Source organism: Caretta caretta, chromosome 14, assembly GCF_965140235.1.
Source record: "Caretta caretta isolate rCarCar2 chromosome 14, rCarCar1.hap1, whole genome shotgun sequence".
Lineage (NCBI taxonomy): Eukaryota > Metazoa > Chordata > Testudines > Cheloniidae > Caretta > Caretta caretta.
In genome coordinates, this window is record NC_134219.1 from 33,888,063 (window position 1) to 33,913,362 (window position 25,300).

The following is a 25,300-nucleotide window of genomic DNA, read 5'->3' on the forward strand; positions in this document are numbered from 1 at the left end:
ACTTACAAATCTTTTCTGTACCCTCTCCAATTGTTTTTACGTAATATTCAAAATGTGGACACAAGAACTGGATTCAACATTCCAACATCAGTCTCACCAATGCTCTTTCACTTCCCTTTCCATCCTCACTACTCTATCCAGCCAAGAATGGCTTTAACCTTTTTTAACACAGTTTCACACTGACAGATCATGTTGAGTAGCTCGTCCACTATGGCCCCGAAATCCTTTTCAGGGTCAATGCTTTCCATCGGATTGTCCCCCATTCTGTAGGGTGCCACCTGACTCCTTTGTTACTGGAGCTATGGGGTTGCATTTGGCTTTATTAAAACCTAATTCTTTAGTAAGTGTTTTAGAAGAACTAGCCCATTAGAGAGAGAATCGTGAATTACTCAAAGACAATGAATGGAGAAAAGCGGAAAGAGCAATCAAATACATGTTTGGTTACAGCCTATTTCCTTGGTCTTAAACGAGGGTAACAAAGACCTGAGTCTCCTCCCTCACAATAGCCCCAAGCTCCCCCAATCAGCATTGAGACTCTGAGAAGCAGAAAGCTGAGAGTTCTCACCAGATGTCCCGGGTCACCACCGGAGGGAGTCACTCTTAGAGCACCATTCCAGCCACATGTCTTTGGGAGGGCCTCCCGCAATGAGAGTTGGAATGCAAACCCCCCCGCCCCCCCTCCATCCCCAACTCCACATGCACAGACAGGTCCTAGTGGTGAAAGGAAAGCAGGGGAAAGGGACAAAGATGCAAGAGAAGATGAGAAAAGAGGGAGAGACAGGAAAAGGGAAAACAAAAAGGAGAAACCCCAACGTCCCCAGTAATTCTAAGGGACAAAGTCCTGGCTCGGAAATAAAATACTGCCCCCACAATCGAGTCTTTTCCTTTCCTAAAAATCAGCCGGCACGTGATAGATCAGACTGAACAGGTTCCAAACCTCTCCAAGGCTCTTACCTTTTCTATAGGGACGTCTGTTTTCGAGCAAAACCACTACAAGAAAAGGAGAAAACTCCGAAGAGGGTCCTCCTTGCGCTCACGAACGTGCAAGTGAATGCTCTCTCAGTCCTCCAGGAGAGACCTCGAGAAGGAGACGTGCTGAAGCAAAGCCACAGGGATCTCCGAGGTTGCCCCTGTCCTGCACCCCTGTCCTGCCTGGCTGATGTCAAGATCTCTCTGTGAGATCATCGCCTCCCCACCACCTTTGTCCAATAGGCTGAGGTCCTGCCAAAGGCCCTTGTGATGTCACTGCCACACCCACCCCTCCCTTGCAGTGCTGATGTCCTGCCCCTGTCCAGCCACATTGGATATTTCAGCTGCTTCCCCTGGATCACCCCACGCAATGAGCGTTCATTGTTCGGGGCTCAAGCCCAACACAGTAAAACATTAGAGGCTTCTCCCCATGCTACGCTCAGTTTTTCATACATGAGCAGACTTTATGGACAGAAGAGACAATTAGAGCATGTCATCTCACCCCCTGCATATCACATGCTTTCTGGAGAGCATAGTAGCTAGTTTTTGACTACACACATTCCAGAAAGGCATCTCGTCTTCATTAGAAGACATCAAGAGGTGGGGAATTCCCACCACTTCCCGTTCTAGTTTGTTCCTTTGGTGATTCATCCTCACGGTTGAATATGTGTGCCCTCTTTCGAATACGAATTGGTCTCTTTTGAGTTTCCAGCCACTGTTATGCTTTTCTCGGCTAGATTAATGAGCCCTTTCATCCCCGATATTTTCTCTCCGTGAAGTCACTTCAACGATGTCACCTCCCGATCTTTTTTTATCATCTAAACAGGCTGAGCTCTTTCAATAGCTCATGAGCAGGCATTTTTCTCCAGCCCACAAAACGTTTCATTGCTTTTTGCTGCCCCAACTCCAATATTTCCAAATCTTTTTTCAAAGGTGGACGCCAAAACTGAATGCAGGACTCCATGATCCGTCTTCCTCATGGTGTGTCACCTCCCTATGCTCCTCACTGCTCTTTTCATACATCTAATGATGGCTTTAGCCCTGTTCACCACAGTATCCCCCTGGGTGCTCATGTTGAATGGCTTGCCCAGCATGCCCCCTAAATCCTCTTCACAGTCAGTGCTTTCCTGGATACACTTCCCCCTTCTGTAGGTGTGGCCTGCATGCTTTGTCGCTAGCTATAGGACCCTTCAATTGGTTCTTTTCCAACTTGTTTTCTTTGAATGGCTCCAGCTTATCAAGGGATCCGATTGCTCTGTGTCACTGCCCTCTCCTCATCATTAATTCCACTCTGCTTCTATTTTATCACCCACCAATGTTAGCAGCAGTGATTTTTTATTTGGGTTGCAGTTCTATTTGGGGGGAGGGATTGCTCAGTGGTTTGAGCATTGGCCTGCTAAACCCAGGGTTGTGGGTTCAATCCTTGAGGGGGCCATTTGGGTCAAAAATTGGGGATTGGTCCTGCTTTGAGCAGGGGGTTGGACTAGATGACCTCCTGAGGTCCCTTCCAACCCTGATATTCTATGATTCTTTGATATTTATTTTCAAGAATTAGTCCTTGAATTATTTTCAAGAATTAGTCCTTCGTATCCCTCGTGCTCAGAACCTGCTCCGCACAGCACAGCGAGAAAAGGCCGCCCAGCCCAGCTGTGCCCTAGGAACTAAGCACAGAACAAACGTAGGGAGCTTGTGTCATCCACAGCTTCTGAACAAGATGTGGGGGTCATCAGCTTACAAATACACTCTAGACCGGTAGCGTAGACAGGCCCCAAATGTATCTAAGTGTCCCGCCTTGCAAAACAGGAGAGAAAAAAACAGAACCTTGAGTAGTTTTATTTTATAGTCGTGGAAACTGAGGCACACAGAAGCAAAGAGATTCGCTCATGGTCAAAAAGCCAGGAAGAGAAAACGGCAGATCTGCTGATAGTCAGTCCTGGGCCCTAGCCGTGTTTGTCCTGGCCTCTCTGCTTCAGCTCCAGTAACAACCCGAGTCGAGGTTTTCTGCTTCTCTGTGTCCTTTAACTTCACGTCACTGGAGAAGAAAGATTGTTTCTGACCAGCTGGCTCTAATGCATGGAGATGTCTTTCAAGAAGTCGTGCTCTGGCTCAGTCCCACGTAGCAGGTTTTCTGGAGGAAGCACTCGGTGACGTTCTAGGGCTTGTGTTACAAAGAAGATGGACAGAATGGTCCTTTCTGACCTTCAATTATTTCTTTCGCTAGGAGGATAACGCTGGACATTTTCTCTCATTCACTTTCCTTTGGAATAATTTCAATCCAGTCCAAAGGATTTCCTCTTCCATTGTGTCTTCAGCACCTTTCCTAGCAAACAGTTACTGTTCGAGCACAGGTTTCCAGTTTCAGGCTGTCCCAGGGTGAGATGGCCATGAAAGGGGTAGTAGCTCAACTGAACCTATCCCCAGGTGAAGGGAATAAGTGCAGGGGTCACATGAGAAGGAGCAGCATGTAACTAGGATCCAAGCCTGTTGGACGATATAAGAACAGCCTGTGCTCGGCCAGGAGAGAGACCCACAATGGGAACAGGCCTGGGAGGGGCTTGGATAGTCCTTTCAAGTCAGTTTCGGTACACAGTAGGGCATGGAACAGCCAAGCTGCTAGGGTTGGGAGCTGAGCCTATCATTGTCACTATCATTGACCCCATTTTAGAGGTGTGGAAACTGAGGTCCAGAGAGGGGTCTGGCCTTAAACCTGAATCTGAGCCTGGGTTTACTATGTGTGTAGAATCTGTCGACTGTGTGGTTCTTCCATCTTCCTCAGAGACACCTGGTGCCGACTGCTGCTGGAGACAGGATTCTGGTGTAGTTGGACCCTGAATTTGATCCAGCCTGGATCAGCGTCACTATGTTGCAGTGACAAAATTGAGACAGCAGACTGAGTAGCCCCATTATAGACACTAAACCAAAGCAAAATCGGAAGCGGATTTAAGCAACTTTTTACACATCAGTTTCATTTCTCTCCTCAGACAGACAAGGTTTAATTTCTGCCTACGTCCCCCACCCCTCCAAATCACCCAAAACAAGCCAATCTGCTTTGGGTCGGCACCGCTCCATGTCCGTCATGCCAGTGACCGACCGCTAGTACAGCCGTAATACCACCGGACCCCCAAAAGACCCCCCTCAACAGCGCACCACCCCACCAGAAATGCCCCAAGCATCACTGGCCAACAGCGGTGGTGCTGTGCACGCCACTCCCTCCCCCCACAACCCCCAAACCCAGCCTGGCCACTCCCCAGTCCTCCCCGGCCCCAACTTGGCCCAAGCTATGCTGCAGCCCCCCCCAGCTTTGCAACCCCCTGTCACCCACTGCCTGCATCCTCCCTCCCCCGTGCAGGTGCAACACCACCACCAGAAATGCACCAACAGAAAGATCACTGACCACAGCCCACTGTTATCAGCTCACCCAACCCCCCGAGCAGTCCAGGCAGGAGGCAGGCGGTGGGGAGAGAGTAGGCACTGCAGGGCATGGACACACACACACGCATGCATGCAACACTCTCACCCCGAGGACCTCACTTAGGGAAGACGAACCCAACCCACAGCTGACTGAGCTGGATTCCAGGTTCCCTCCTTCATCTGTAATGCCCTATCGGGCTGACCTGTCGCACTGGCCTCTCCCCCATTGGCCCTGGGCACTGTCAGTCTCAGAGTCCTGGTTTCTTCCCCTCTCCTTGCTTTGGGTGTTGGGAGAGGGATTGGGCAACAGGGAGCCAATCATGTTCTCCGGCAGGACATTAAAAAAAAAAAAAAAAAAAAAGCAGCCAAAAAAGCCCCCAAAGAAGCCACGTGAAAAACGCCCAGTTGGGGTTAAGCCACATCTTAGATCCCTGTGACACTGTCTGCAGGGAGCCATGGCTGCAGTGAATCCTCTGAAAAGCTTCCGAGATGAAGCAACTTGCTCCATCTGTCTGAGTTTTTATAAGGATCCCGTGTTTTTAGATTGCGGGCACAGTTTCTGCCAAGCCTGCATCGCCCAGTGCTGGGAGGGATCGGATACAGCTGTCTCCTGTCCTCAGTGCAGAGAGACCTTTCCCCAGAGGACCCTCAGGCCGAACAGACAACTGGGGAACTTTGTAGAAATAGCCAAGCAGCTGAGTTTCCAAACAGCAGCAGGAGAAGTTGGTGCAAGGTGCACCAGGAGCCTTTCAAACTCTTCTGTAACCAGCACCAAATGCTCATCTGTGTAATCTGCAGAGAGTCCCAGGCTCACCGTACTCACAGGGTGGTCCCCACAGAGGAGGCTGCCCAGGCCTACAAGGTAGGAATCTGCTGTGCAGGGTAATTACTTCGGTTTGGGCATGTTTGCAATTTTTATTACAATAGCTTCTAAAGGCACCAAGATCAGGGCCCTTGTTGTGCGAGGCTCTGTACAAACACACAGACAATCTAAACCAGTGGTCCCCAAATTTTTCCCCTCAGGCTCTCCCTTACCCTGGCTATGGCTCCCCACCCGCAGCTGCGGTTAGGAGCTGTGAGTGGGGCCACAGTCAGAGGCTGGGGCCACAGCTGTGGGGGTGTCTTGGGGTTGGAAGTGGGGCTGCCGGGAGTCGGGGGCTCAAACTGGGTTTGGGAGCAGAGCCAGGGTCAAGACTGGGGCTGGGAGTGGAGCTGGGGTAGGAGCCAGGGCCAAGGGGGCCATAGCAGATCTGAGTGGCACTCCCTTCCTGCCCCTTGTGGGGGCTGGTCTTGGCCCTGCCATGCTCCCTCAAATGTTCCTCCATGCTCCAGTTTGGGGACCACTGATGTAAACAGTCAAGATAGACAAAGGCTGGGGATTCTGAAAGGTACTTAAGATGTCTATACCCCAGATTTAAGTGGATAAATCTGGAGTTTAGGCACCTAAATGCCAGTTTTCGGCTCCACTGCAATCCCCAGAATTCCTGTAGGAGCCCAAAAAGAAAAGGAGTACTTGTGGCACCTTAGAGACTAACCAATTTATTTGAGCATAAGCTTTCGTGAGCTACAGCTCACTTCATCGGATGCATAAAAGTGGAAAATGCAGTGAGGATGTTTTTATACACACAGAGCATGAAAAAATGGGTGTTTATCACTTCAAAAGGTTTTCTCTCCCCACCCCACTCTCCTACTGGTAATAGCTTATCTAAAGTGATCACTCTCCTTACAATGTGTATGATAATCCACTTTTATGCATCCGATGAAGTGAGCTGCAGCTCACGAAAGCTTATGCTCAAATAAATTGGTTCGTCTCTAAGGTGCCACAAGTACTCCTTTTCTTTTTGCGAATACAGACTAACACGGCTGCTACTCTGAAACCTGTCATTATGGAGGAGCCCAGACTCACTCAGTGCCTGTGTATTCAGGGTACAGCTTCTTTCAGTGCCTGTGTTTCTGTCTCTGGGCATGTGCACAGCTGCCCCCCATGGCATCTGGCTGCCTGTCTCCTGGCCACACCCAGAGCAATCCATGAGCTGGGGAAAACCAGGCATTCTGCTTCTCTCCTCTACGGGGCCTGATCTGGTGGGCATGCTCGGAGACAAATCAAAGGAGTGGGAGGGAAACAGAGGCACAGAAGCAGCAGTGACTTAACCAAGCTCACAAAGCAGCTCAGTAGGAGAGCCAGGAATTAAACCCTGGCCTCCCCATGCCCATCCTAGTACCCTAGCCACTAGACCACACCGCCTCTCATCACTCCCGTCATGCAGTTCTCTACCGTCACATTACCAACATCTCAGCACAGCTGCAGACTGGAGCCGTAGCGCCCCAGCTTGAGCATTTCACAGCTGATGACCGCTGCTTTCAGGCGAGCCACAGGAAAATAACACATGGTCAGCAGTGTTCTCAAGGAGTTTGTTCTCTGCTACTTTCTGTCGCAGAAGGTGCCCTGAAAGATTTCTGTTTAAGAAACAAAGGTTAATCTGCGTAACTTTTTCCTCAAGGAAAAACCAGGATGATGAATTCCCGTTTTCCCGGGTTTGCTGAAGGATGGTCACTTCGCTGCTCCTGAAGCAGAAATCATGGGCGACGGGTATGACGGGCCAGGGGAGGCACAGCCCTGCGTGGCCCCATCCACCCCCAGACTCCCTCTTGCTTCCTGCCGGGGATCTGCAGCTCTTCCCCCATGGCTGGTCTGGGGGGGCCTCTGGCAGAAGGGGCTGGACTGGGGGTTAGCCTCCCTGAACCAGTGGCTCACGTCCTGCCCATACAATCTTTGAAGTTTTGCAACATTCTAGGGCCCATGAAGCCCAAGTGGATTGGAACCTTAAAAAGCCTGTTGGACAGAGCAATCCCCTCGGGGCAGAATCCGCTGTGCTGTACGCCACGCTAGCTGTAAGGACGAAGTGGGCTCTAGTAGTGCCACAATAAGATTAAAGGAAGAAAATGGCTGATTCCCAGGACCATGTTGAACAAGCCCTTTCCCCCATGCCGAACAATCGAGCACAATATTTATGCACCTTGTGAGTGTGTTGGATTTTTAACCAGGAGTCTCTTTCTCCCAAGAGTTCATTAGGCACCGGAGTTTAATGTACTATTTTTTTTAAAAGTGCGTTAAACATTCTTACCAAAACTCCCTTCCCTTTAAGTTGCTCAGCTTTAACTCTCTGATGTCCAGCTTTCTTCATATAGTTTTCTCTGTCATTGCATGGGAGCAGGGCACCCTACCCTACACTGCTGCAAAATGGATACGACTTCAACCCTTTGCCCTGCAGCACTTGGAGGATTCACTGGATGCAAAGGGCTGTTCTAGACAGAGTCCCTAGGTCTCTATATTAGGTCTGGTGCCCCCAAAGGCCTCTCTCTTCCCTGGCAGCATGACATATACAGCATAGAAGGAAAGTAAGCAGGGCTGAGAATGGGGCCTGAGATGCCCAGCTGCCATGAAATGAACGGGAGCTGTGCTTTTAAATCCTCTCTGTGGCTCTGCAACACCTCACCCCCCGGGAATTACAGAATAAGATCCTTCGAGCACATTTTCAAGAGCACCAACTGACTTTAGAGCCGAAGTCCCATTTGCAAAGGAGATTTAGGCCCGAATCCCCAAATGCACTTGGGTGTTGTGATGCTCAGCACTGCAATGCCTAACTTTTAGACACCTAGAAAACCACTAAGGACATAAGAATGGCTGCACTGAGTCAGACCAGTGGTCCATGTAGCCCAGTATCTTGTCTTCCAACAGTGGCCAATGCCAGGTGCCCCAGAGGGAATGAACAGAACCCGGCAGTTACCAAAGGATTAATTCCCTGTTGCCCAGTCCCAGCATCTGACAATCAGACAAGCCCTTACGGTTGCCAGCCTGTAATTGCCAGGATTTCCTCTGGAGCCTTTTTAAAAAAGTTGGCTTTCCATCAGCTATCCTCCAGTCATCTGGTACAGTTTGGAACAACAAATCCTGAATTAGGCATTTGGGGGGAGAGAGGCATCCACAAAAGCCAGCATGCTAGCTGGGGAGACTAGCCCTCCGGAGATACTGACGAGAGGGGTGTGTCCTAAGCCCCAACTCCCCCAGAGTTTGGTGTAGGAATGGGCCTGTCTCTGATCCACACCTGGGAACCCTTCTCCTGGAGTCGAGTGGCTTAGCTACCGAAGCTGTTTCATGCAAGATGGAGTTCTGCACCTGTGTTGCTCCGCACAACGTGGCCGGGGAAGAATCATAGAATCCTAGAATATCAGGGTTGGAAGGGACCTCAGGAGGTCATCTAGTCCAACCCCCTGCTCAAAGCAGGACCAATCCCCAATTAAATCATCCCAGCCAGGGCTTTGTCAAGCCTGACCTTAAAAACTTCTAAGGAAGGAGATTCTACCACCTCCCTAGGTAACGCATTCCAGTGTTTGACCACCCTCCTAGTGAAAAAGTTTTTCTTAATATCCAACCTAAACCTCTCCCACTGCAATTGAGACCATTACTCCTTGTCCTATCCTCTTCTACCACTGAGAATAGTCTAGAACCTTCCTCTCTGGAACCACCTCTCAGGTAGTTGAAAGCAGCTATCAAATCCCCCCTCATTCTTCTCTTCTGCAGACTAAACAGTCCCAGTTCCCTCAGCCTCTCCTCATAAGTCACGTGTTCCAGACCCCTAATCATTTTTGTTGCCCTTCTCTGGACTCTCTCCAATTTATCCACATCCTTCTTGTAGTGTGGGGCCCAAAACTGGACACACTTCTCCAGATGAGGCCTCACCAATGTCGAATAGAGGGGAACGATCACGTCCCTCGATCTGCTCGCTATGCCCCTACTTATACATCCCAAAATGCCATTGGCCTTCTTGGCAACAAGGGCACACTGCTGACTCATATCCAGCTTCTCGTCCACTGTCACCCCTAGGTTGAAGACTTTCTTCATAACCATTAGCCTGGGGGTAGGGCACTCACCTTGTATGTGGAAGACTCCAGTTCAAGTTCTCCCTCTGCCTGGTGAGGAGAAGAGATTTGAGTCTCCCACCTCTCAAGAGTCAATTGTGACATTGCCATGAGCACCGTCCTAGAGCAACTTGAGAGGGAGATGGAAAATCAATGGTAGTTGAGAACCCAACTTCATGAGACTTCTTTGAAAATCCCAGCTTCAGATAATGAAATCAGCACTGCAATGTATATAAATTGCACAGAGGACAGACTCCTTAGCAGGTTGACCTTCCCCTCCACCCCCAACATTGTTTTTCTTGCCTCAGGAACAAATTCAAACCCAGTTGAACACACTGAAGCAAGAGAGAGGAGAACTTCTGGAGTGGAAACAGGATGCAGAGACGCAAAGCCAGGAATATCTGGTAGGTCCCCATTGTTATGGTCCAGAAGTTACATCAGTCAGGGGTGATATTTCTCTCTGTGGGGAGAGTGTCAGCCCTTGTCTACACGCAGCACTGCTTTGATTTAGCTATGGCTACATCTACACGGCACACCGCTGGGGGCATCCTGTAGGGTATGTGTAGCTACACAGCACAGTGAGAAACAGGCTGTGTCCACACTGTCATGTGTAGCTACATGTGTGAATAAAAGACTCCAGCAGGGGGAGGCAGCGGAGCGGCCGGAGCCTTCCTCCACTCCCTGGAGCCTTTTCCTGTGGTGGGGAAAGGCTCTGGCACTGGGGACGCAGCGGGACACTCAGTGTAGATGGGGGAGGCCCTGCTTGGGGGTGTATAGAGCCCTGTGTGTAGGGTTTATACCCAGAGGGTTCAGGCATATTGCGACTCTACTTGCTTAAGCCATGCCTCGCCATTTACACTGCTATTTATGCCCATGTTAGCGGGTGCATATAGTGTACGTCCTCTACACACCACCACAACATTTGTGTAGTACAGATGTACCTCAAATCACTTTTGAATGTAATGTCTTTGTTCTGGTGCAAGGCCCTCACAGGCAAACATTTTGAACCTAGTTTAATTTGACCCTAGTGTGGTGTGTAGGGTTCACCTTGTCCAGTTAAACTGAGATAAAATGTGCTAACTGGGAGCAAGGTCAAGCTCCGATCAGGGTTAGCTGTGATGTATTGGGGACCGAGAGACTTTGTCCGTTGGACCATATGAACTGGAACCATAAACTCACTGAACGTTAAATCTCACAAAATGAGGGTCAATCCATCCTCATGATTGTGTCCACCCATTATACACCACACCTGAACATAGCTATTCTATGAACAACGTACCCTCATGTCTCAGTGTCTGTACTTTGACCCCTTAACCTCTTACCCCCAATCGGGGATATTGCAGAGTATGGATTCCTTACGCCTCTCGATCTGAAACCGAACTTCGCTCCTCTTGATAATCCGTACATTATTCCCTGGTATCCAGAAACGTCTACTCCAGGGGTTCTCAAACTGGGGGTCGGGACCCCTCAGGGGGTCGCATGGTTATTACATGGGGGGTCGTGAGCTGTCAACCTCCACCCCAAACCCCGCTTTTCCTCCAGCATTTATAATGGTGTTAAAAATATTCAAAAGTGTTTTTAATTTATTAGGGGGGGTCACACTCAGAGGCTTGCTATGTGAAAGGGGTTGCCAGTAAAAAAGTTTGAGAACCACTGTTCTGCTCTGTATCGTTCACGTTTTTTTTTAAACATCATCTTGATAACCTCAAGCACTTTGTCTCTTGTTGAGACACCCTTGCAGGGTGTGATCATGTTTATCTTTGTTTATCATCCCTCTGGGCTGATTCCTCCACTGGCTTCCAGTTTCAACTCAAAGCACTGATCTTATTCCCCACACATCCAGCTACAAACACTGATCTCAGGGGAGATTTTCAAAGGCACGTATGGTGATTAGGGGCCTAATTCACATGGACTGTCAGTAGGACTTAGGCACCCAGTAGCTGTTTTGTATCTCAGAAATCTTCCTCCTGAATCTCCACCAGGCACAACTGGTTTCCTCTGGGACAGTGTAATTAACAGAATGTCAGATGAAACATGCAAAAGCTGGAGAAGAAGCATTTTGCATGGTGTGTTTTGTAACTGGTGTTTTATGTGGATAACCAGCAGAACCCTTTCCTTCTTCAGTCTTCTCCACAACTCTCTGCCAATGTATTTCTGATTCTGAGTCAGACCTCCCCCCTTCCAACCTTTCTGCTATTGGAAGATTCTAGATGATCAACAGAATATACTAAGCCACTCAGACCTGAAAACTCATCATTTTAGAGAGATTGGGTGCCATTTTCAGAAGTGCCTAAGTGATTTCGGAGCCTAGGGTTAACAATTTTGCAAGTGGTTAAGGGCCAGATTCTCAAAGATATTTAGGGGCTTAAAACGCAGGGAGAGCTGTCCTATTTTCAAAAGTCACTTTCAAAGAAACTTAGGCTCCTTAGCATCCAAAGTGACCTTTTGAAAATGGGAACTGGAGGCGTACGTCCCGAAGGCACTTCAGAACATGCTGTTCATTCAGGCCAGCTGAGAGACTGTCAGGCATATTCTCCTGAAATCTCAACCATGTGTTTGTAGTAGGTTGATATGAAAAGAGGGCTCTAAGAACTGTTCCTATCAGGGACATGGGGAGAGTCTGGGATGTCCAACTTTCTCATTTGTGAAAACCGGATGCTGAGCACTGGAACCTGCCCTGTGCCCTGCCGCCACTTTCCCTCGAGGCCCCGCCCCCCACTCCTCTGTCCCTCTCCCACTGTCGCTTGCTGCTCTCTCCACCTCCCTCCCCCTGCCAGCTGAGCAGAGCTCTAGGGGTGTGGTGGAGGTGACTGGGGCAGGGTGGGAGGGGGAGAGCCACGCTCCAGGGGTGGAGGGGTGATTGGAGCAGGATGGGGGAGATGCCGGTACTTTTCTCCCCCCCATGGAGCCATCCCTGAGTGCTCCTCCAGGCTCCAGCAGCAGCTGCTGCTCTTCTCGCCCTCTGGTGGTGGAAGCCAGTTACTGTGGGTAACCGGACTTCTCATGTCCAGTCAGCAGTGCTGACCGGACACTGCCAGGTTTCCCTTTTGACTGGACTTCCCAGTTGAAAACTGGACATCTGGCAACCCTTGTCCTTGATCTGTCCTTTCCTGTTTGTGTCCCTTCATTATAGGGAAAGATAGAAGCTGAGAGGCAGAAGATCATGTCTGAATTTGAGCAACTGCGGCAGTTCCTGGATGAGCAAGAGCGACTCCTGCTGGCCCAACTGGAAGAGCTGGACAAGGAAATTGTGAAGATACAGGATGAAAATGTCACCAAACTGTCTGAAAAGATTTCCCGTCTCGGTGACTTGATCAGTGAGATAGAAGAGAAGTGTCAGCAGCCAACAAGTGAATTCCTGCAGGTGAGACAGTTAGAGACACCCAGATCCCTGCCCAGGGAAGGGAGAGATTCTGATTGATTAGCTTTGGAGTTTATTAAGTTCTTGGAGAGGTCCTACTCCACAATGGAGACTGTCAGTGTGTCCTTTAGCGAAGTGAGGGAAAACAAAATGTGACATTTCTAATATTTCCAATGTGGAAACAGTTTTGCTGTTTTAAAGGCAGATGGTTCAGGCCTTTTTGAGACATCCTGTGTAAGCCCCTTCATTTTCAGTTTAAACCAATTTTTACCAAAAAATTTCTGGGTTTTACAAAAAAGTATTATTGAGGTTTTTCTGATTTTCATCCTACTTTTTTATCATTCAAATATATACAAAAAACTTGTTTTATTAAGAAAATACAATACATTGCATGAGATCTCTGTATTCCGATAATACATTAGTCTGTGTGTATATGCAAAGCTGCCTGCTGAAGAAAGAGCTTATTGTTCTAGCAGATGCACACAATAAACCAACAGGCACGCACGCAAGCTCTGAAGTGCGTGTGCGTCTGAACCTACTGATAAATCACACACCCACCAAGTACACATTTCAAACTGTTAGTAGACAATGGGTTAAAGATTTGACGCACTAAAATGGGAAGAAAATGAAAATCTACATCAGAATACATTTCAGAACACAAGGAAGTATTCAAAAGGGTTAAAGAAACAACAACAGGAGAAAAGGATGAAGTTGAGCATATGCGCTGCAAATGGTGCGGCCCAGTTATCGAAGGTGAATATTTATAGATTAATCGTTCTAAGCAAAGCTTTTGATATGGTCTCCCACAGCATTTTTGCCAGCAAGTTAAAGAAGTATGGGCTGGATGAATGGACTATAAGGTGGATAGAAAGCTGACTAGATTGTCGGGCTCAACAGGTAGTGATCGATGGCTCCATATCTAGTTGGCAGCCAGTGTCAAGCAGAGTGCCCCAAGGGTCAGTCCTGGGGCCGGTTTTGTTCAATATCTTCATTAATGATCTGGAGGATGGTGTGGATTGCACCCTCAGCAATTGCACCTGCAGATGACACTAAACTGGGAGGAGGGGTAGATATGCTGGAGGGTAGGGATAGGATACAGAGGGACCTAGACAAATTGGAGGATTGGGCCAAAAGAAATCTGATGAGGTTCAACAAGGACAAGTGCACTTCGGACAGAAGAATCCCATGCACTGCTACAAACTAGGGACCGAATGGCTAGGCAGCAGCTCTGCAGAAAAGGACCTAGGGGTGACAGTGGACGAGAAGCTGGATATGAGTCAACAATCTGCCCTTGTTGTGAAGAAGTCCAACAGCATTTTGGGCTATATAAGTAGGGGCATTGCCAGCAGATTGAGGGACGTGATCATTCCCATCTATTCGGCATTGGTGAGACCTCACTTGGAGTACCGTGTCCAGTTTTGGGCCCCCCGCTACAAGAAGGATGTGGAAAAATTGGAAAGAGTCCAGCGGAGGGCTACAAAAATGATTAGGGGGCTGGAGCACATGACTTATGAGAAGAGGCTGAGGGAACTGGGATTGCTTAGTCTGCAGAAGAGCAGAATGGGGGAGGATTTTTTGATAGCTGCTTTCAATTACCTGAAAGGGGGTTCCAAAGAGGATGGATCTAGACTGTTCTCAGTGGTAACCAGATGCCAGAACAAGGAGTAATGGTCTGAAGTTGCAGTGGGGGAAGTTTAGGTTGGATATTAGGAAAAACTTTTTCAGTAGAAGGGTGGTGAAGCACTGGAATGGGTTACCTAGGGAGGTGGTGGAATCTTCTTCCTTAGAGGCTTTTAGGGTCAGGCTTGACAAAGCCCTGGCTGCGATGATTTAGCTGGGGAGTGGCCCTGCTTTGAGCAGGGGCTTGGACTAGATGACCTCCTGAGGTCCCTTCCAACCCTGATATTCTATGATTCTACACCAGTAACCTGTTTGTTCAAATGAAACGTTTTATTTGGGGATTTCAGATATATTGTTTTCTTAAACTCAGGGGGGCCCTTGTGCTTTGAGTTCTGTTTTAGTTCTGCAGCAAACCACAGGGATGAACAGAATTCAAAGCATTCATCTACTGAATACTTTTTCTCCCTGTCTTTCCATCCACCAAAACAAACCCCGATATTTAACCAGAAAACTTAATAGTTTTCTGCACTGATTTGCACCTGTTTTTATTGTGGTAATAAACACTGGTAAAATCCCAGGAAAAATTAACTAAAATAAAAACTGAAAATGAAGGTCCCTAACGATATGAAAGCAATAAAAGGCACAACTCCACTTTCTAGGAAGTGAGAGATTAGGAAAACAAAGTTCTTTGCAGGGCCTATTAAGAAATGAGAATGAATCCAGCTTCCAGAACTGCTGAGCAGAATTGCATACATGGAGAAAGGCAAACGCTCTGGACACAGCAGTTGCATGTGGCAGTCAAGGATTCATGCGTCTGATCAGTCTGTTTGAGCAAATGCCACAGAATTTAGAAGGAGAAAACCCACAGTCATGGTGTGTGCTTAGGGGTCCCATTCCATCGAAATCTGTGAATGGACTTTTGAAGTTGCTAACTGCAGAGAACTGCATCTCGAGCTCAACTAGGGATGGCAAAGCAAGTCCCCTGCAGAGCAGAAGCGATCCGCATCTTGTGGCACTTGGGACTGAACTCTTTCTCTTTTCTAGGACATCAAAAGCACCTTGTGCAGGTACGTGACTCCTTCCCACTCCCCCTCACGCGTCGTGGTGCTAGAAGGGGACTTTCCCCCCAGGGTCAGATTTTGCAGGGCATTTAGTCACCTGAGACGTAGCTAGGCACTTGGTGGGGTTTTCCAAAGCAGCTAAGCGAGTTAGGCACCTCCCATTGTGATCAGTGGCAGTTGGGAGCCTGACTTGGTTAGGTGCTTTTGAAAATCCCAGGAGGCACCTTTAAAAATCAAGCCTTAAGTGACTTGCCCAAGGTCATGCAGGGAGGCTGTGGCAGAGCAGGGAGTGGAACATAGGTTTCCAGAGTCCTACAGCAACCCCTTAACCACTGGAGCATCCTTTCCCATGAGATTAGGCCCTTCTCTCTGAGGGGCAGCCTGTGGACCCCTTACTCTCTTTAACTCCCATTGGAGGAGCTAGGCATTTAAAAACGCCAGTGAGGAGATGAATTGTCTCACCAGTGGGAGTTAGAGGCTCTCATTGAGCCCACAAGAGAGCAGCCTCAGGTAGCTCATTCTCAAGAAAGAAAAGATTTAGGGTGTTTCCCCCTTCCCCTCCCCCCAGGTGTGAGAAGGTGAAGTTCGAGAAACCAATGGCTGTGTCACAGGATGTGAGCGAGAGAGTTGGCGTCTGTTCCCAAAGAAATGTTTGTCTACAGGAGGCTCTGAAGAAATTCAGAGTTATTTGGGCTCATGATATGGCGATGGCACATCGAGATGTGCCTCTGACTGTGGAAGGAGATGGACTCTGGCCTATTAGTTCTCAGCTCGTCACAGCTAGACGTCTGTGGGTGGGATGGGGAGGGCTCAGGGCTGATGCCAGTTTGCCAGGCCTCCACTTGGATTGTCTCAGACCCAACCATGGGTGTCAAAATTGGCCACTCAGCATTTCAGAGACACACAATCGCCAGATGTTTTAGAAAATGTTGAATTTCACCTCCATGGCTGGGATTTTCCAAGGGACCTAAGGGATTTAGGCCCCATCTCTCTCTGACTGTCAATGGGAGTTGGCCACCACGTGGCCTCAGCCCTTTTGAAAATCCCAGACTCTGTACCTCAAGTTCCTCCATCTTGAAAAAGGAGGAAATAATGGCCAACCTACCTTGTTGTGCTAATTAGTGAATGCCACCGAGTGCTTTGAGATCGTTGGAGTAAGGCAGGAGATGGACGATATATTTTGGACGATGATTTCACTTTAGTTTGGTCTCACTGGAAAGGTCTCCCCATTCCAATCTGCCTCTCGTTCTGTGGTCTTTTCCTTTGGGCTGTCTCTCAGAATTACAGCACGGTTCCATGCCGTGCTGCGACAGCCATGTCAGCCCCAGGATATTAGACAGGGTGGGGGAGGTCATAGCTTTTATTAGACCAACTCCTGTTGGTGACAGAGACAAGGTTTTGAGCTACACAGACCTGAAGAAGAGCTCTGAGTAAGCTCCAAAGCTTGTCTCTCTCAATCACGGTTACATTAATTAACGGTAGAAATGTCACCAGAGTCAAGACAACATGAAATCACCTCTCTTCCAATCCTTCCTTTCTCTTGAGACCCGGCCCTATGAACTGAGCTCAAATGCAGAGAGAAAGGGTATGGGCTAGATTCACAAAAGGACTTGGGGTGAGGGGGTCTACTTGCCATTTTAGGCACCTCAGTCCCAGAATCAGACCACACTGGGATTCACAAAGACCCCCACTCAGCTGCAACCAAACCTTGTAGGTGCCTAAAATTACTCATCACCTCTTTTTTTGCGGTAAAAGTCCCCTAGGCACCTATGTTTCTGCCTCTGTGCATGTGCACTGCAGTTCCAGTCCAGCTACCAAGACAGCTAAGCCCCAGAGAGCTACACGCACTGGGGAAAGAAAGGGGCTCCTCCTCCTAACTCACCTACAGGGCCACAATCTCAAATGCCTGCTCTGAGCACGCTTACTGACTCGGGCCCTATATGTGAACTTACCCAAAAGAAGCAGGCTCTAGGGAAAGAGGAGCTCACTTATAATGTATAGCTCTGTGACTAGGGTACTGACCTGGGATGTGGGAGATCCCCAGTTCCAATCCTCTGTCCCCCTGAGGGGAAGAAGGGATTCCAACAGGGGTCTGATATAGGCCTCTCTGTTGCCCCTTTTGAATCTGATCCACTGTGTATAAATAATTGAGCAGCAGGACAGGCTTCTGGGCATCCCTCCCAAGAGCGTGCTCTAACCACCTGGGACGTTCTCATGATTTCTCTCTGCCTCTGGCCCAATGAATTATTGATTATCCCCAGTGGAACCTCTCCCACAGGAGAGCATGTGGGCACCCAGTATCAGACAATCCTGCAGCCCAGAGATTAGGGCACTTGAGAGGTGGTAGATCCCATTTCAAATCCCTGCTCCCTCTGCGGCACAGGCTTGACTTGAACCAGGGGTCTCCCAAAGGCCAGCTGAGTGCTCTAACCACAGGGCTAAAAGTTACGAGCGAGGTGGGTTTCCTTCCCCCGCCAGCCTTCTTGTCAAAAAAAATGGCACAGGTGCCGGTCATCAAGAGAGGGCTCGCAGCTGAGAATCCCACGCCGAGGGAGGCGCCTACGGTGCTGCCCAGATTCGGTCGCCGAACTCCCTGAGGGGGCCAGGGCTTAGCACACCCCCGCACCTTGGCATTTCCCACTGGCTGGCGTAAGCAGGGAGTCGCCTAGCATGCTGGCTTTTATGAAGCTCATTCCAAGGCGCATCTCTCTCCCCATTTATGGTGCAGATTGCCTGGGAGCCTGATCTGGCTTTGTGAATCACAGTGACTTTCTAGGTGCCTAAGCGTTGGGTGTTGTGATGCTAAGCGTCAGCTTGCCTAAGTTTCTTTGTGAATCCAGCCCCATTTTCATGAGGCTATTTTCCTACAAGAAAGGGGCAAATCACCTCTCCTCTGATCTTTTCTTGCTCTAGAGACCCTGCCCTATCAACTGAACTTTCTGATCTCCAAGGCAGAGAAAGAGGGTAAGTTTTCATAAGGATATTTTCCTACGACAATTATTAATTAAAATCTCCGGATTAATTTTTTAGAAGACACTTCTGAATTCAAACAAGAGAGGTTTCCACCAATACAGAGCTATGGATTCCAAGGTTAGAAGGAACCATTATCTCATAATGGCCAGACTGGGTCAGACCAAAGGTCCATCTAGCCTAGTATCCTGTCTTCCGACAGTGGCCAATGCCAGGTGCCCCAGAGGGAATGAACAGAACAGGGAATCATCCAGCCCATCGCCCATTCCCATTTTGTGATATATGAACGTGCACATACTATTTACAATTGGAAAGTAGGGTACATTTTTTAGGTCCAATAATCAGCCTTTAGGGCACATTCAGGTCACATTTTTCTGCTTCTCTCGGCAATTATAAGGACTAGAAATTTGCTCTATTTTTATTTTTTATAGGAAAGACAAGCTTCACTACTGGAAAACATCATTAACACAGAGTGCAGGTTGACCATCAGTGCCTTGTACTCTCCCAGAACATGAAAGGAACCCATATTTCAACCTCTGAAAACTGGGAAATAAAGAGTTAAGGAAGTGTCTCCCACCAGTTCCTGTGCTATACTTCCCTCTCACCCTAGCGTCAGGAGCATGGACTCGTGCTGGGCTCTATCCATCTCCAGCTGGTGGAAGGTCCCTTGCGGGGAGACCACGCTAAGGCCAGTACTGAACCAGGCAGAGAATCAGGACTGCAGCGGCAGTCAAAAAAGCAAACAGAATGTTGGGAATCGTTAGGAAAGGGATGGATAATAAGACAGAAAATATCATATTGCCTGTATATAAATCCCTGGTACGCCCACATCTTGAATACTGCGTGCAGATGTGGTTGCCCCATCTCAAAAAAGATATATTGGAAAAGGTTCAGAAAAGGGCAACAAAAACTATTAGGGGTATGGAACAGCTGCCATATGAGGAGAGATTAATGAGATTGGGACTTTTCAGCTTGGAAAAGGGACGACTAAGCAGGGATATGATAGAGGTCTATAAAATCATGACGAGTGTGGAGAAAGTAAATAAAGAAGTGTTGTTTACTTCTTCTCATAACATAAAAACTAGGGGTCACCAAATGAAATTTCAGAGTAGCAGCCATGTTAGTCTGTATCCGCAAAAAGAAAAGGAGTACTTGTGGCACCTTAGAGACTAACAAATTTATTTGAGCATAAGCTACAGCTCACTTTGAGCTGTAGATCACGAAAGCTTATGCTCAAATAAATTTGTTAGTCTCTAAGGTGCCACAAGTACTCCTTTTCTTTTTTCATATTTTTCAAATTAATAGGCGATAGGTTTAAAACAAACAAAAGGAAGTATTTCTTCACGCAACGCACAGTCAACCTGTGGAACTCCTTGCCAGAGGATGTTGTGAAGGCCAAGACTAACAGGGTTCAAAAAAGAACAAGATAAATTCATGGAGGATAGGTCCAGGAATGGCTGTTAGCCAGGATAGGCCGGGATGGTGTCCCTAGCCTCTGTTTGCCAGAAGCTGGGAATGGGCAACAGGGGCTGGATCACAAGATGATCGCCTGTTCTGTTCGTTCCCTCTGAAGCACCTGGCATTGGCCACTGTCAGAAGACAGGTCCATCAGTGGTTATTAGTATCCTATCTTCCATGAATTTATCCATCAGTTCAAGGAGTATTGTCTCTCCCTGGAGGTTGGTGCTCCCTGTGGTACTGGGAACTGTCTCTTTAAGTGGTTTGACTTCCCAGACAGGAAGGAGGAGCATAGCAGAAGCTCTGTGATACAGAACCCTGGATAAAGAAGGCTTCATTCAAACATCATGCACCGAGCACGATTACTGAACACCACACTTGCAACCGTGTTGTGTCCCCATCCTTGTCCCATGAGCACCACTGGAAGCTGGGGAAGGGGCTCTCTTCGGATCTCACAGTTACCTATCTGGCCCCCCACAACAGCATCTGAATACCTGGCATCTTTTATGCCCATTTGACAAAAAGGGAAGCTGGACTGCAGAGAGAGGAAGGGACATGCCTGAGGTCACACGGCGTGTCAGTAGCAGAGTGAGGAAGAGAGCCCAGAAGTCCTGGCTTCTAACCTCTACACAATGCTCCCTCCCCAAAATGTGTGTAGTGCATTGGATGACTGTTACACATCCCTCGGGTGTGGACATTCAGTGCCACCGAGAAGTTGAATTCCCAGTGCACCAGAGAGCCCAGTGTCTCTCTAGCAGGGCTGCTCGCTACTTTCTCCTGGTCCAAGTGGGTGGAGGGGTTCTCACCCCATGTGCTGTACTCTGGGGCTGGGGACTTTCCACCAGGAGATGAGGGATGAATAGGGCAGCATGGAAGTGCATGAAAAGCTGAAGCTGGTGTCCCTGTTAACGTCCTCTGCCTGCTGCCTCCCCTGCTCTGTTCTGTTGCTGGATGTGGAGCACCCCCAGCAAGGGCGAGGGATCGGGGGAGGAGACCGAGATCCCCTCTGCCACGGATCCACAGGATTCGTGCTGCAGCCCCCGCTTGGGAACAGTCTCTGGGAGGAGCCCCTTCGATGGGCCAGACCCCCAACATCAGCCCCCTCTTCCTCCAGGGTAAGCCACGTGGCTTCACCGACTCCTTAGGCTGGACCTCTGGGCCTTCAGCTCTCCTGCCTCACAACATGAGCTGTGTTCAGTGCGTCCACCTGAGACCGACCCCTGCGGGAGCCCTCTGTGATCTCAGGGAGCAGCACAGCTCTGCAAGCACCTGCAATGACACTCAGCCACCGCCGTCACTGTCAAGCCCCTGCGGTTATTAGTCCCCTGCTCTGCACCACAGCACAGGAAGACCTTGGTTAGCTCAGAGAAATGAAGGTTACAGTATAGTCCATTCTCGGGAGCCGGTGCCCAGCCCTGCAGTGCAAACCCCGTGGTTCAAGCTCTGTCTCCCTGTCCATCTGATCTGCTTTCTCAGACTCCCAGGTGTGCCCCCCACCATAGGTGCTGATTCTGTAGGTGCTCCGGGGCTGGAGCACACATGGAAAAAAAATAGTGGGTGCTCAGCACCCACCGGCAGCCCCGTGGATCAGATCCTCCCCCTCCTCCCCTCCCACCCGCTGGTGGCCCTTCCAGTCAGCTCCTTCCCCTCCCTCCCAGTGCCTCCTACCCACCATGATCAACTGTTCGGGCAGGGGGAGGAGCAGGGGCAGGAAGAGGTGGGGGAGGAGCAGGGGCAGGAAGAGGTGGGGTAGGGTGGAGACTTGGGGGAAGGGGTGGAGTGAGGGTGGGGCCTGGGGCAGAGCGAGGGTCAAGCACCCCCAGGAAGTCCGCTTCTTTGCCCCCCTACTGCTTCCTGCAGCCAGCATGTAACTTCCGCTTCACCCCTCCCCCACCTCTAGTCCTTTGTTCCCAAGCCGGGGCGATGCAGCTCAGCCACAGAGGCGGGGAAGGCCGTAGCTCTCCGGGTTGCTGATCGTTATGTTTCCATGTCCGGGCAATTGGATTTGCCATTGTCTGCTGAGGACCTCAGGCCCCAGACAGTGACATGGGCAGCTTAGCCTGCCCTGAGAGCAAACACTCCCATATCACCCACTGGGTAACAATGCTGCATATTGGGAAACTGAGGCACATACAGGCTTCATTAAAAAATTGCAAAAAATCCCAGTTTCTCACACCCTCCTGACAATACCTCCTTGATGCCTGGCGGGAACCATGGGGAATTTCCTGCTCAGCTTCAGCCAACAGGCAGCTCCCCAGGACTGACACTCAGGGCCCACCCCAGCCAGCCCATGGCTACTGGGGAGCCTGAGAAATGGTCCTAGCCTCCCCCAGGGCTGAGCTCTGCCCGTAAGGGTCTGTCTGCACTGCAGAGTGAACCCTGGGGCTCAGCACCCAAGTTAGCCTGGGCTGGGTGCAAGGAGCCATGCTGCTGAGCCTGACCTCACTTACTGGGTCCTCACGGGTGCTGCTGTGGCTCTAGGACTCTGGGAGCACATCCCCTGGCTGACCAGCTATTCTGAGTTTCTTTCCCAGTGATTCGTGGGGTACCCGGTCTGTCTTTCACGGGGGAATTGGGGAAGGCACTGGAGGGCTATTTTCCCTCAGGTCAAGCTGGCAGTGGCATTCGGGGGGAGGCTTTTCACCTTCCTCTGCAGCATGTGGCTGCGGGTGATGTGTCAGGATTATCTGGGGGTATCTCACCAAATCATTTCCCTGCATTGCGGGGGCCTCGGGCACTGGTGACCCTCGGGTCCTCTTCTTCTCTGCCTGTGGCACATCATAGCATGGTCGGCTGTAGGCTGTCAGGCTTTGGGCTAATATTGGTTGTTGGGTTAGGTGGGTGCTGGGTGGAGTTGGTGGCCTGTGATATACGGGGGTCAGATTAGATGACCTGATGGTCCCTTCTGGCCTCAGACTCTCTCACTCTCAGCACTGGAGTGGTTTAGCCTGCACAGAGGTGCCGACTTCCCCAGTTCCCAAGGGGGTGCTTGACCCTTGCTCTGCCCCGGGCCCCACCCCCACTCCACCCCTTCCGCCAAGCACCCACCCCTGCCCCATCTCTTCCTGCCCGGCTCCATTCTGCCCCCTTCCCCTGCCTCTTTCTGCCCCCACTCCTCCCTCTCCCCCCCCCGAACCTCCTGCCCACCGCTGAACAATGGATCCGTGGCAGGAGGAAGGCGCTGGGAGGGAGGGGGAGGAGCTGATCGGCGGGTGGGAGGTGCTTTGGGTACTTAACACTCTCCTCCTGCCTCTCTCTCCCCTCGTGCAGTGCAGGCCACTCCGGATCCAGACCTGGGGATTCCCTGTTCAGTCGTGTCCACAGATGAGAGTGTGATACAGAAATACCAAGACACGGGATATTTAGTGACACAGAACAAGTTTTACCCTGCTGCCTGTGTGCTGGGCTATAAGGGCTTCACCTCAGGGAGGTGTTACTGGCAAGTGGAGGTGGGGAACAAACGTAATTGGGTTTTGGGCATTGCCAAAGAGTCTGTGATACATGAGGGAGCGAAAAGCCGTACACCAGAGGACAGGATCTGGGCTTTGCAGAGTACAGAGAATGAGTACTTGGCCCTCACCTCCCCTGAGGCTGCTCTGGCCCTACCTCATAGCCCCAGTAACATTGGGGTTTATCTGGATTATGAAGGGGAGGAAGTTACATTTTATGACGTTACATCTTCTGGCAGAGAGACGATCTTTACTTTCACATCCTCTTTCCCTGGGAAGATCATCCCCTTCTTTGGGAGCCGGCGTGTAGAATTTGAGTTCACTGGTAAGCATACCGTTATGTGTTCACTGGCCGACATATTGTTAATCCCTGTGACAGAGGAGTAGGGATCACTCAATATGAGATATTTAAAGTAGAGCAAAGACATAGGTAATATATAAATTACAGCTATCACACTTTGCCATTCTAATCACAGTCTTGCCAGCCTGAAGCATTCAAAAAGTGTGTCAGGCCCCCCAGAATCATGAGATTGGCGGAAACATCTTTTTAAATATTGTGTCATTTTCTTTGCCTTCTGGTTTCCCAGCTTTTGGGGTGTTCTTGTTTCCGATTTTCAATCTTTGCTACACAAATGTGAAGGCAGGAAATGTATCTGTAGTATAATCTGAGGTTGCCTTGCAATCTACCTACTCCAGCTGCTGGGACTTTAAGAAAAACACCAAGTGCTGCGAGACTCACAATAAAATGATGAGAGAGGACAAGACTTACTTGTTTAGCATTATACTGGTGACAGGAGTTTCCCGACCCTCTTACATGCCTGTCTCTGTAACTCTGTGATCCTCCAGGCACACAAAAACTGGCCAACCAGGAGCCACTCTCAGGGTCACAGCAGAGCCTGCCTCTGGTAGAGCAGGTCTACACTTAAAATACTGCAGCAGAACAAATGCACCGGTGCTGCTCCGCCGCTGTAATGCTTAAGTGAAGACGCTCCTATGCCAACAGGAGAGCTTCTCCCATCAGTGTAGTTAATCCACCTCTGAGAGGCAGTAGCTATGTCCAGGGGAGAAGCTCTCCCATCAACGTACCGCTGTCTACCCCAGGAGTTCAGTCGGTACGACTGCGTTCACTGAGGGGTGTGGATTTTTCACAGCCCTGAGCGATATGGTTCTACCCATGGAAGTTTATAGTGTAGACCTGGCCTAAGTTCTGACTCATTTCAGGTCATCCATCAAAGTCCTCTGCTCTTTACTTCTGAATATAAAAACCATAGTGGGGTTTCCCTCTCCCTGCAATTCCCCAGCTCAATGCTCCTATTTTGCTCTGTTTCGTTATTTGGATGCTGTAGATTCAGATGAGTAAATTCACAGAATAAAGTTTATTTCAATCTTCTGGTCTTGGACTTTGTCACAAGGGTACTAGATCTGTACGGCTCTGCCCTGAAAGGCTAGACAGACCCACCAGCAAATGCCTTGAAGGGGCTTGAAGAAAAGCAGCTGGGTAACTTTAAGCGAAAGCTCTAAAAGCAAAGCTTGAGGAAAGAGTAAATAAAATCAAAGCATCAAGCGATGCTTTCCTCAGGCAAGAAAAGAAGCAACAACATCCTCGCTGTGAAAGAAATCTGTTGGCAACTTCCAGCTGCCGAGGAACAGAAGGAAACTGGCAATAAAGTAGCCAGCTCACGTTATCAACTGCAGTAATATTATGGGCTGGCACCTGGCCGCACCATGGTGCTGCAGCAGCATTTCTTTCCCAAACCAAATTATCCCTTTTTCTTTAAGTTCACATTCGCAGTCTGAGGGGCTAGAAACCTGATCCACCACCTGAGGGCAGAGGGAAGGGTCAGGGGTACAAATCTGGAGTCATTTGGTCAAGGGGTGCGTGAGATGCAGCCCCTCCCAACACGAGCTGTTTCCAAAACTGAGCTAGGCTGGAATACCAGCAGAATCCTGGCCAGGGCTGGGTGAGGGAGACTCCCAGCACACCCTGGAGCCGGCCCGGGGCTGGAAGGCAGAAGAACTCAATCTCTTCTGCGGCGGTTTCTCAGCAGTTTGTCTTGGCTGAGGCATCGCACCTTGGGGGA

The 25,300-nt window shown here is 49.6% G+C and overlaps 2 long non-coding RNA genes and 1 pseudogene across 2 annotated transcripts in view; 2 read left to right on the top strand and 1 right to left on the bottom strand.

Moving 5' to 3' along the window:
• Window positions 1–25,300, bottom strand: part of LOC142069082 (uncharacterized) — a 289,489-nt gene that overhangs the window by 68,207 nt on the left and 195,982 nt on the right. The window lies entirely within an intron of this gene.
• Window positions 1–25,300, top strand: part of LOC142069081 (uncharacterized) — a 289,831-nt gene that overhangs the window by 41,393 nt on the left and 223,138 nt on the right. The gene's annotated exons all lie outside the window — the stretch shown is intronic.
• On the top strand, window positions 4,469–24,121 carry LOC142069077 (zinc finger protein RFP-like; annotated as a pseudogene).